General features: G+C 31.1%; 1 protein-coding gene across 1 annotated transcript in view; it reads left to right on the top strand.

Moving 5' to 3' along the window:
• The first annotated feature begins 4,077 nt into the window (after positions 1 to 4,077).
• LOC129746510 (T-related protein) overlaps positions 4,078 to 13,477 on the top strand; it is a 45,889-nt gene continuing 36,489 nt past the window's right edge. The window contains exon 1 of the mRNA XM_055740186.1: positions 4,078 to 5,178. The gene's annotated coding sequence lies outside the window, so the exon portion shown is untranslated. The remainder of the gene's footprint in view (positions 5,179 to 13,477) is intronic.

Genomic DNA, 13,477 nt, shown 5'->3' with positions numbered 1-13,477 from the left:
TCATTTTTGTCATTTTTGTCATTTTTGTCATTTTTGTCATTTTTGTCATTTTTGTCATTTTTGTCATTTTTGTCATTTTTGTCATTTTTGTCATTTTTGTCATTTTTGTCATTTTTGTCATTTTTGTCATTTTTGTCATTTTTGTCATTTTTGTCATTTTTGTCATTTTTGTCATTTTTGTCATTTTTGTCATTTTTGTCATTTTTGTCATTTTTGTCATTTTTGTCATTTTTGTCATTTTTGTCATTTTTGTCATTTTTGTCATTTTTGTCATTTTTGTCATTTTTGTCATTTTTGTCATTTTTGTCATTTTTGTCATTTTTGTCATTTTTGTCATTTTTGTCATTTTTGTCATTTTTGTCATTTTTGTCATTTTTGTCATTTTTGTCATTTTTGTCATTTTTGTCATTTTTGTCATTTTTGTCATTTTTGTCATTTTTGTCATTTTTGTCATTTTTGTCATTTTTGTCATTTTTGTCATTTTTGTCATTTTTGTCATTTTTGTCATTTTTGTCATTTTTGTCATTTTTGTCATTTTTGTCATTTTTGTCATTTTTGTCATTTTTGTCATTTTTGTCATTTTTGTCATTTTTGTCATTTTTGTCATTTTTGTCATTTTTGTCATTTTTGTCATTTTTGTCATTTTTGTCATTTTTGTCATTTTTGTCATTTTTGTCATTTTTGTCATTTTTGTCATTTTTGTCATTTTTGTCATTTTTGTCATTTTTGTCATTTTTGTCATTTTTGTCATTTTTGTCATTTTTGTCATTTTTGTCATTTTTGTCATTTTTGTCATTTTTGTCATTTTTGTCATTTTTGTCATTTTTGTCATTTTTGTCATTTTTGTCATTTTTGTCATTTTTGTCATTTTTGTCATTTTTGTCATTTTTGTCATTTTTGTCATTTTTGTCATTTTTGTCATTTTTGTCATTTTTGTCATTTTTGTCATTTTTGTCATTTTTGTCATTTTTGTCATTTTTGTCATTTTTGTCATTTTTGTCATTTTTGTCATTTTTGTCATTTTTGTCATTTTTGTCATTTTTGTCATTTTTGTCATTTTTGTCATTTTTGTCATTTTTGTCATTTTTGTCATTTTTGTCATTTTTGTCATTTTTGTCATTTTTGTCATTTTTGTCATTTTTGTCATTTTTGTCATTTTTGTCATTTTTGTCATTTTTGTCATTTTTGTCATTTTTGTCATTTTTGTCATTTTTGTCATTTTTGTCATTTTTGTCATTTTTGTCATTTTTGTCATTTTTGTCATTTTTGTCATTTTTGTCATTTTTGTCATTTTTGTCATTTTTGTCATTTTTGTCATTTTTGTCATTTTTGTCATTTTTGTCATTTTTGTCATTTTTGTCATTTTTGTCATTTTTGTCATTTTTGTCATTTTTGTCATTTTTGTCATTTTTGTCATTTTTGTCATTTTTGTCATTTTTGTAATTTTTGTAATTTTTGTAATTTTTGTAATTTTTGTCATTTTTGTCATTTTTGTCATTTTTGTCATTTTTGTCATTTTTGTCATTTTTGTCATTTTTGTCATTTTTGTCATTTTTGTCATTTTTGTCATTTTTGTCATTTTTGTCATTTTTGTCATTTTTGTCATTTTTGTCATTTTTGTCATTTTTGTCATTTTTGTCATTTTTGTCATTTTTGTCATTTTTGTCATTTTTGTCATTTTTGTCATTTTTTCATTTTTTCATTTTTGTCATTTTTTGTCATTTTTGTCATTTTTGTCATTTTTGTCATTTTTGTCATTTTTGTCATTTTTGTCATTTTTGTCATTTTTGTCATTTTTGTCATTTTTGTCATTTTTGTCATTTTTGTCATTTTTGTCATTTTTGTCATTTTTGTCATTTTTGTCATTTTTGTCATTTTTGTCATTTTTGTCATTTTTGTCATTTTTGTCATTTTTGTCATTTTTGTCATTTTTGTCATTTTTGTCATATTTGTCATTTTTGTCATTTTTGTCATTTTTGTCATTTTTGTCATTTTTTGTCATTTTTGTCATTTTTGTCATTTTTGTCATTTTTGTCATTTTTGTCATTTTTGTCATTTTTGTCATTTTTGTCATTTTTGTCATTTTTGTCATTTTTGTCATTTTTGTCATTTTTGTCATTTTTGTCATTTTTGTCATTTTTGTCATTTTTGTCATTTTTGTCATTTTTGTAATTTTTGTAATTTTTGTAATTTTTGTCATTTTTGTCATTTTTGTCATTTTTGTCATTTTTGTCATTTTTGTCATTTTTGTCATTTTTGTCATTTTTGTCATTTTTGTCATTTTTTCATTTTTGTCATTTTTGTCATTTTTGTCATTTTTGTCATTTTTGTCATTTTTGTCATTTTTGTCATTTTTGTCATTTTTGTCATTTTTGTCATTTTTGTAATTTTTGTAATTTTTGTAATTTTTGTCATTTTTGTCATTTTTGTCATTTTTGTCATTTTTGTCATTTTTGTCATTTTTGTCATTTTTGTCATTTTTGTCATTTTTGTCATTTTTGTCATTTTTGTCATTTTTGTCATTTTTGTCATTTTTGTCATTTTTGTCATTTTTGTCATTTTTGTCATTTTTGTCATTTTTGTCATTTTTGTCATTTTTGTCATTTTTGTCATTTTTGTCATTTTTGTCATTTTTGTCATTTTTGTCATTTTTGTCATTTTTGTCATTTTTGTCATTTTTGTCATTTTTGTCATTTTTGTCATTTTTGTCATTTTTGTCATTTTTGTCATTTTTGTCATTTTTGTCATTTTTGTCATTTTTGTCATTTTTGTCATTTTTGTCATTTTTGTCATTTTTGTCATTTTTGTCATTTTTGTCATTTTTGTCATTTTTGTCATTTTTGTCATTTTTGTCATTTTTGTCATTTTTGTCATTTTTGTCATTTTTGTCATTTTTGTCATTTTTGTCATTTTTGTCATTTTTGTCATTTTTGTCATTTATGTCATTTTTGTCATTTTTGTCATTTTTGTCGTTTTTGTCATTTTTGTCATTTTTGTCATTTTGGTCAATTTTGTCATTTTGGTCAATTTTGTCATTTTTGTCATTTTTGTCATTTTTGTCATTTTTGTCATTTTGTCATTTTTGTCATTTTTGTCCTTTTTGTCATTTTTGTCATTTTTGTCATTTTTATCATTTTTGTCATTTTTGTCATTTTTGTCATTTTTGTCATTTTTGTCATTTTTGTCATTTTTGTCATTTTTGTCATTTTTGTCATTTTTGTCATTTTTGTCATTTTTGTCATTTTTGTCATTTTTGTCATTTTTGTCATTTTTGTCATTTTTGTCATTTTTGTCATTTTTGTCATTTTTGTCATTTTGTCATTTTTGTCATTTTTGTCATTTTTGTCATTTTTGTCATTTTTGTCATTTTTGTCATTTTTGTCATTTTTGTCATTTTTGTCATTTTTGTCATTTTTGTCATTTTTGTCATTTTTGTCATTTTTTGTCATTTATGTTAGTTTTGTCAAAAAGAAAATTTTCTTTCATTCTTTTTGTCATTTTAATAACATAAATTCACTTATATCCACAATACTGTTGATCATACGCAAAGATGAAGCACAGCGCTAGCAAATTTATTCAACTTGAATATGCAAAAAAGAGGCTTTAAATTAATGTTACGCATTAATGTTAATTTCATATTTGGAGCAAACTCATAAACTGTTCTACTGAGATTTTTTTGAATATCGATTTCGGATTTAGCGCTCGATTTCACATTGAAAATTTTAGTCGGTGAATGAGTTTCACGATTTTTCAATATTTTGTATACTAGTGTTATTATCGATTGATTTTTTTTTCAAATCTTTCAAAACCGTTTGTCTATTTCACCTGAATTGTCCCAAATGTTCTCAATATTTCCTTCTCTCCTCGTCGAGCGAGATACTGTTGCTATCCCTTTTCGATCCGGGCAGCGGCTCAACCCTTTCGCTCGTCCATTTTTGTTTTTCTCGTGTGTGATGTCGATGCGCTTCGCCTTCACTGAAACGGCGAGATGGAAGATTAAACAGAAAAATCCTACTGGCTGATCACTGACAACTGTCTGTCTTCCACACTTGATGTCTGCCATCGCGCAAAGGTGGTTGTTCGTTGCTTGTCGTTGCGTTCAAGTCGTTTCGTTGCGGTCGTTCGAGAGGCGGTCACAACTCGATGCCGTCGGTTTTGAGCGGTTAATTTCCACTCCATTCGGTAGTTTCACGTGACTTCAGAGTGTGTATTGGTTAACGGGTGATTGAGTCGAGTTTTTTAGTTCGTTATGATCCTGATTAGATGCTGATTTGGTGAAACCGAAGCGGCTGAAAGTGAAAATTTGCAAACACATTTGCACGTTGGAAGTTCGCTGATCATACCTCAAACAAGATGGTTTAAGTGAAGAAAAGCTCCGCCAGTGTAGCAAAAGTGATTTCGTCCGCCGATTATTTATTTATAAAACATTTGACAAACCTATACTAATTAATTAGTGTATGTCCATAGTGTTATTATAAAGAGTATTATTTAAATTGTCCATATTTGTGTAAGCGGTTGTAAGGAGCAGCTGTTTAACGATCGGAAAAAGCGGCATTATTACTATCAACGGTGAATGAGGCTCAAGTGAGTGCAACCAGGAATTGTTTGTTAATTAATTTATAGCATCAAAAATTAAGACGGTGGTGCGGATTCTAGCGTGCGTACAACACCACTTTGGGGTGAAGTGTGACCTGAGCGATGTCAGTCGGGGGCCAATGATCACCTAGTTAACGAAACAGAGCTTTGTGGTACATTTAGCAGGTGGTTCTCAATTTGGCACCGGAAGTTCCCCCGTTTCCCCGTTCTTCCTCATCTCCCGAGGGATTTCGCAGGGTGTGAACTACAAACAAACAACCCTCACCGGTTCTTAAGCAGGAGTTAATTCTCATAATTGTGATAAATAGTAATTTGCCTACGCGACAAAAGATTTATTAACAACTACTCGATTCAAAAGGCTTGGTCACCTAACGCCATCCAGCTGGCCAGATTCGGAACGATTGGACCCTTACGGAGAGAGAGGTAAAGCCTGAGAGAGCTTGCTGAAGACTTATCGGAGATTTTATTGTTAGAAGGAAAGTGTGATCTTCGACACCTTCCGGCAGATAAGAAAACCCGGTTTACAAGTTCTACCAGATCATATAAACTTGAAGGCGTATTCCTTTGCAGCAGTTAGTCACAGTGAGTATTATTTGCATGTTTATTGGAAAATAGATAGGAAGCATGGTTTGGACACTTTTTGGGTGCGAATTAAGCTCGTGTTAAAAATACCGAGACGCTATTTATCTACAAAAGTGTTTAATCCGCATCGTCCATTGGAACTTAATTTTTTTCAAAATTGATTAATCGAAATGGTAGAGGTTATAGTTTACAATGTACAAATTATTTATGCCAATCTTTCAATACATTTTTTTTTCAATTTTGAAACAGAAGTGCATTAAAAATATGGGGCAATATTGACCCAACGTTTAAAGTGTTTTTCTCAAATGGATCATGAAAATCTTTTACTAAATTGGTGTAATTTTACCAATGGATATTCAATTCAAATCACATTGCTTGAAATACTACACAGAATGCATTTGAACTTTAAAACGAACAACCTGAACAACTAATTACATGTTTGGAGCATTGGCAACAACTGAATATAACAATATTCAAGATTAGACCGAATTCCTTTCCCACGACTTCAATACTCTTCAATACTACAAGAAATTCCTTCAGCCAGTTCCGGATGCCTCCGATGACGCTCGCGTGCTCTTTTTCCGTAAATGTTGTCATCTTCGTAAATGTTGTCATTGTTTTTTGTTATCTCCGGTACCCAGGGCCAGATTTAGCCTTCTCGGGGGACCCTCGAAAAAGTTTTTTTTTTCAAAGCCATACCTACCAAAGAATTCCTTATATTTTAAGCAACTGAAAGTTTATTGTTTTCATATAACAGTTATATCTTCAATAAAAGAAGCACAGACCGCTTTCGATTTTTGCGCGCTCGAAACTATTGTGTTGCTAAAATCGAAAGGGGTTTATTTTTAACTTGTTACTAAAAATGAGCCATTGTTGTTTTTTGCCAATTTTTGATAATTTTTAGTCAATTTTTATTATCTTTCATCACCTTTCAGACACAATTTGATTTTTTTTTTATTTTCTTGTAAATGATTGTTGTCATGTTTGAAAGCGGCAAATGTAAGGTAGTGCTGTTTCAAAAAACCCATCCATGTCTACATCAAGCCGGGTATGTATCTGGTATCTTAAAATAAACGATTGTTATTACATCATGGGAAAACATTGGGAAAGAGTTAATCAACTCTTCGAAGGTAACAACTCTGATAAGATCAATTAAATTCAAATTTATGTTGAGTTTTTTTTTTATAAACGTTATAACTATATCCAAACAATCAGCTTAAAAAAACTTAAAAAATGAGACTTTAAATAGTTTCAATTTTTTGTGGACGCTTAGTTAGTGCTTCACCAAAAATAGAATCATTATTTCCTTCATGATGATTATGAATTAGTTAAATTAAAACTTAGAATGAGATACATACATAACGGTTGATTTCAGAATCACAACTCAAGGTCTCAAATCAAATCAAATCATAATTTCAAATCATGATATAGGAAATAATGGCTAAGCAGTGAAAATCTGAAATATTGGCGCTGGTAATTGGCAACCTTGCCAACCAACGACGATGACAAATGTCTTATCAATTCAGTAGACGGCTCGGCAATTGCAACCCATTATTTTTCTTGGTTTCGACACTTGGAAAATGCTTGACAAATGTCAGGTCAACATGAAATGTTGACGAAAACTCCGGTTTGGTGATTCAGCAAAAATAAATTGTAAAAATGTTTAAATAGAGAAAAAAAAATGAGATTCAAAAGCGATACCAGAGCCAAAATAAGAAATACCAACTTTATAACTCAAAATTCAAATGATTATTCTAATTTCATAGCTTTTACACAAAAAAAAAAAACAGTTTCAAATGATTTGACAATACTTTTGAATTGGAACGCAAAATTCAGAATAAGATTCTTATCAGATCAAATGTAAACAAAAGAAATTTTGACTTGATAAGTCGAACTGTTTCAGCTGGTCAATATAAAATTGAAAACATGAATTAAAAATAAATATAAAGCATCTACTAGTTGGACTATGAATCCGTTGAGAAAAACAAATAAAAAATTGTATCTTTATTGCAAAATTTAGAAAAGATTTAAATATAAATATTTATGTCATAAATAGAAATATTTATGTCACATAATCACTTAATAAAACTCTGGATTTATTGCATTGTTACAAGAATTCAGGATATTAGCTTGAATAGAGGGTAATTTAAAAATAGAATTGTCAGAATCAAAAATATAAACATCGAAAGTTTTGAGAACATTTTACTCTGTTGTGTTGTGAGCCTACTTGGTTGAATGATTCAACTGAATCAAAGCAATCATTTACCGTGGTTGAATTAAAAGGAGTCTTTCGATTCTTTGATTCAGAAAATTTAAAAATCTAAATCACTGACTGCAAATTAAAGTAGCTTTTACAAATATCGTAATCAACAAAAGTTTATGTAGGAACTGAAAAATTGTATCGTAAAATATAGAGAAAGATTTAAGAAATACATGGTTTGATCCGCTGTGAAATCAAAAAAATATTTGACACAATAAACGAAGGGAAAATGTTGTTTTATTTATTGTTTAGTAAAAATTTCAGGTTGCAGGATTTATCTGGACTTACCTGGGTTTTCAAAGAAATTCCAACAGAAAGCGTCCATTACCAGGGGGCTCAAACGAGCCTCTTGGTATGGGGGAGTGTGGTGGGCCGCTTTACAAATAATTATAAATTTATTAAAAAAAAAAAAAAAAAAAAAACCTAATAGCTTAGATTCCAAAGAGAGTTTGGTACCTACAGATGTTCGGTTGATTCGATTTGGAATGGGAAGAATAATTGTCTCCCTGTATCCATAATCTACCATGGATGTACGGAATGACCGCAATTTCTGCTAAAGTGTGTGCGAACATATACTTAATGAACTGTTAGAAATATAATGTTTTAGTAGGGTTAGTTTCTCTTCTTTAGAGCTTTAAGCGGTGGCCCCAAAAAGTTTCATGCCGATACCGAGATTAGAGATGTAGTCTGAAAAAGCTTCTTTAGTTTATTTGAAAAAGGCAATTTTTAAAACATTTCTAGCTGACCCGGTGTGCTTTGCTACCCCTTTCATGAAAAAATTAAGTTCGTTAAAACTGTTTTAATTTAAATAAACTTCTTTTTTAATTAAATTTCATAATTATTCAAAAGCGAACTATTTTTCATGGCATCTTAGCTTCTTGATTGTCTTGAGTCTCAACGTAACTTGAGGAAAATTCAATGCAACAAAAAAAAACCTCAACAATAAAAAAAATTGCCCTTTTTTTAAGCGGGAGAAGTATTTAGATGCAGGTAAATTTTAACATGATTAAAAAGGGTGCCAAACTGAGACATTAGTTTTATTACTAACATATATATTACATTTATTGAACATGAGAGTCTTCATTCATTTAAATGGAAAGCGTCAATATATACAATATGTTCAAGCCAATTGTCCTTAGCTTGAAGAGTTTTGTAGTTTCGGAAAATTGTAGAATTTCTTGCAAAATAATTATTCCCACATGTATCGAATTTTCTAGAATTTCTATTTTGTTCCCCACAATTTGCGTTCACCGGAGGTTTCAGAACCATCATTTGTATAATAGTTCGCGCGGGGCGGAAACATTCCAAAAGGTTCGATGCGCGTATAAATAAAGCGTTGCAAGAGAGTGAGTTGAATTTAAGAGTCGTTTTAAGTATCGTAGCACCTTCCAAGTTGTAAAGTGTAAAGAGAAATAGTAAAATATATATTGAAAAAAAACCTTGAATTTGAAGCGTTGTGTTATCCTTCAATCCATCGATTCTAAATACAGTCCTCTGCCAAAAATTAATATATCATCCAGTTTTGTGAAAACTTATTTTTGAATTCAATAAATCATCTTATAATGTCAAAACGTATACGTTCATGAAATTTTAACAAAAATACTTCGGCGAGTTTTTAAATTTTGTTGATATCTTGTTCATTTTGTACAGGAGCCCCCTCTTCCTTTTCTAATTCGGAGTGATTCAAAAGTGTAATAGAAACCATTCCCGGTCTTGAAAACGACTTCACACCATAAATTTTGTAAGAGAGCCCTCATTCCAAATCAATAAATCATCTCATCATAATAAAACGCTTATGTTTATTAAATTTTGACAAAATTTCTTCAAAATTGTTCTAATTTAATCATATTTTTGAAAATTTTGTATAGGAGCCCCCTTTACAAAAAAGTAAACTTATGGAAATCTTTAAATAATCTCATGACATCAACAATTTCTTGTTGTGCCAAATTTGGTCAAAATCGTTTGAAAATTGTTCGTACTCAGTATCTCAAACAGGCCATAAAAACTGCTAAAAGTTGATCCCTGGTGAAAACAGCCCTATTCAAAACGGAATTACAAAAACCACACTGCTCCGCAACCGATTTCGGACCAGTTGGTTACATTTTAGTTTAAATTCATTATCAAATGCCTATTTCACAAAAAATATGTACTAGTACAATATTTTTTCGGCAATATTCTACCTGTCCGTTTTAATCGACCATTATAAAAAAACTGTTATTTGCAAGCATGTTTTAGATTGCTATAAAAACAGTCTTGATGAAGGAAATTTACTAATGCAAATGGTTAATGTGATGGCAAACAACCTAAACTACTTATCTGATTGAAGACTGCGATGAAAAAGGCAGTAACTGATTTTCTATTGCGAATCTATGTACCTTAGGGTGTCCGTTTTACCCGACTTTCCCCTACCATTAGTACCGAAACTGAAGACCGGTATTATCGAGATATGTTTTACCGGTTACCGATTTTACGTTCTTCCCAATCCCCTATTTTCGGTATTGGAAAAAGCCATAAGGGTATAAGTTTGTAACTTTTTAATGACTTGAAGGAAGTATAATTATTTCAGTTGAATCTTACATATCTAGACCCGAAGGCTTTAAACTTTTCAGAATTCTATGGTTCTGATTTTAAAAAATAAAATCGCTATACATATATCTCTCAACTCTCAACCGATATGGTTTAAATGTAGTTTTGAAAGTCTTGATCTATGAAATATTATTCATATAAAATTTTCTGCTGAGATTGTTTGTTTGTTTTTTTTTTTTTTTTTAATTTGATCCTTTGAATTCAAAAAGAAACAATGCTTTGGCTCATTCCATATGACCAACCCCCATTCCAACAGTTCTTTTTACTCATAACTTATAAAAAAATCACCCTGTTTTTAAAGTAGGTCATTTTTAAGACATCATTTTTAATTTTGTTAACTTATAAACTTATTTTGTGAACTTGTTTAAAAAAAATCGTTAGCTTCGAAATTGTTACATTTTCAAGGGTGTGATACATCAAATGTCATCACAGAAAAAAGCTGTAAAAATGACTAGGTACACACACAATAATCAGATACACCCACTACTACAATAATCATTCTTTAAAAAATTAACCCACTTTTGAAGTCTAATAACTTTTTTTTATTGACACTCTAATCGAAAGGTAGTCTTCGGATGAATAATCTGTCTTATTTTTAGATTTAAGAAAAGTCGTATTAAATAGAAAACGGCAGAATGGAACCAAAGTTATTTATGAAAAATTGGATTTTCTTTCCAATCAAAATGTCTCGAAATCCCATACAAACTTCAGTCTCGTTGAGCGACCCCTTCCCGTGATCCGATCTGGCCCAAATTTGGCAAGAGACCTTGTACTAGGCTATAAAACTTTATAATTATTTTGAAAATTATGTTTTAAACTCAATGATCAACTTTTTCTAAGAAAGCAAGTAATTCTGAATTCTGAGATAAATGTTTTTGAACTTTTCGTTTTGTTTAATTTTTCCAAATCTGCGAAAACGGGAATTTCGAGAAAATTTTAAGGAAAATTTTATCCAAATTGAATCTGTGATATTTTTAAGATTATCGTGTCCTTTAAAGTTTATTTTGCTACTTCTTCATGCATTTATATCATTTGAATTCTTTATCAGTACTGAATTATGCGATCAAATGCAAAAAAAAACATCGAGGAGTAAGTAGAGGGTTGGAAATGTTTAGCTACCCTACTGTAAAGTCCACAAGCCATTTGCATTTGAAGTAGATGTTAATCTTCTTCCGTTAAGATTTCATGTCTGGATTTAAAGCCTTACTCGCTGATTCAAATCTTATTTTAAAAGGTTTATTGAATGCAGAAAATCTTTTAGTTTTTTAAGCTCAAAAGTCAACGGAATATGAAATATGGAATGAGTTTTTGATTCATTCCTGCCACTGATCTTCAATATTCATCTCAGTCCATTCGAGCATCGGCAAATGGTGAGCCCCAATTAGCCCACATAAACAAAGACACAGACTGTAGCGCGCCATAAAACGATAAAAATTAAATGATATTTTCCAATAAAAGACCGATAAACAATAAAATATTGATATTGTGTGCGTTTGCATCGTACTCGGACATGAATCCAGGTTGTGTGTAGGTATTTGCACCGGCTTCGATCTCCATGAACCGAACAAAACCCGCAGTCAAAGTTCCCATCAATGGGCTTGGGTCAAGAGAAATACCTATTTTTCTTTTTTTTTGTGGGACATCGTTCGGCAGCACCGATCCCTTGAGCATCTCTCATTCTTGAAGCGATGCTCGCGTTCGTGATGATGAGTACAATAAAAATTTAAATCCCAACGACGGACCAACGAACGGATTCCGAAAGCTTGCGGCATTTTCGATCCTCCAATAAAACACCTATGGACAATCAACTCTCGACAGCTTCTGTGTTTGTCCCTTTGAGATGAAGCCCGTTTTGCCGACACGTTCGAGATCGATGGGTCCAATTCGCCATCATCTCCCGCTTGGGTCCCAGGTAACCAACAATTCGGGGCTTTGGCATCGCGACCCAAAGCTACTCGGATTGATTAAGACATTTCCGCAGGAGGTTGTAAATCCGTCCGTCAGCATTTTGCCCTTCTCAGTGATACCCAAGGAACACCCCTCTTCTACCATCTTCAGATTATTAGTGAACTTCGGCACTTTGAACAGAGAAAAGAAGGAAAATGCACCAACCGAGGTCAGTGACGATCAGCAACACGAATACACTAACTTATGATCTCCTAACGTTTGATTCAATCACTTGATCTTCTATGTGAATGATTGACCAAAATCCTACATATGATGATGCCCGCAACGACCGTGTTGTAGGATTATATGTTGTTCTCATATCGGGGTCGAATCGGCAAAGAAACCGAAAATTATCTCCCAATTTGAATGGTATCAGTTTTGGTCGATGTTGCTAAGTGGTTGCTGGAAGATGTGCTGCCGAGATGGTGTTAATTGGGTGTTTATATATGTGTTCTGTCGCGGAACAGGTTCCAGGTTTTTCTCAGCTGAAGACGTCGTCGTTGTCTTCGATTTAGTTGGTGACGTATGTAGGTACGTGATAGGCATTGTTGTTGATAAACGATTCGTGCTTTATCGAAACGGTTGATGATTCTGTGACTGGGATATATGGTCCGCTGCAGCTTCTGATCAACAAATCAAGCTTCAAGGCGTTAATTCTAGGTATCGGAACTGGGTTCAGTCTAGTTTTTTCAGGCGCTTTATCATTTCATGGAGAACATTTCTAATAAAAATTCACTGTATTCCTTTACTAATGCACAAAACGAAGAAAAAAAACTTGATGTCCTTGACTTTTCGTATTGCTCTGCCACAACTGGAATCCAAATACCTGTCATGATCTGTTTTTTTTTATTTTCATAAGACAACTTGCCCCAGGGTGTCTCAGGTTTTCCCTTATTCCACAAAAGCTTAGTGCTAGTGTTGAATAACAAATGCACCATCACTTAATTGTACTTATCACGGCTTTCAACCCTTATGCAACAGTAGCGATTCAGTGCTTATCATATACGTAGCATAAATTCTAAAATCAATTGTTAAAAAAAAAATGGAAACCCCTATGTTTGTTGACACGTGGGTGCAGAATGATGTGACTATTTTGTTTTCGCAGCACGATCTTCAGTTGTTAAAATTGCCTGAAATAAAAATGCAATCGACTCATTGAAGATTTTTAATTAAACTTGTATTTTCAACGAACAAAACATATTGATTGCATGGAAATTTTAATATTGAGTTTAAGAAAGACATTGACACCTCCCTCCAATTTCAAATAGTATTAGGTATAAGCAGTTTTTACTATACACTTGAAATGAAGTTTATGAAAAACTTTTATTGATTGGAAATCTTGTTGCATTTGAATTGATTTTGAGTAATATCTTTCTTAAATAAAGTCTGTTTCACATAGAATCTGGTCGGATAAAATAGATCGTTTCTCCGCAAAGAAATAACGTACAACGAAAGTAAAAATGTCATTTTGTAAGGTTTTTATTGCACTTTAAGGAAAAAAAAATA

The sequence above is a fragment of the Uranotaenia lowii genome, chromosome 2 (genome assembly GCF_029784155.1).
Source record: "Uranotaenia lowii strain MFRU-FL chromosome 2, ASM2978415v1, whole genome shotgun sequence".
NCBI classification, from domain to species: Eukaryota; Metazoa; Arthropoda; class Insecta; order Diptera; family Culicidae; genus Uranotaenia; species Uranotaenia lowii.
Note: the sequence above shows the minus strand (reverse complement) of the source record. Positions and strands in the feature narration are given on the sequence as shown.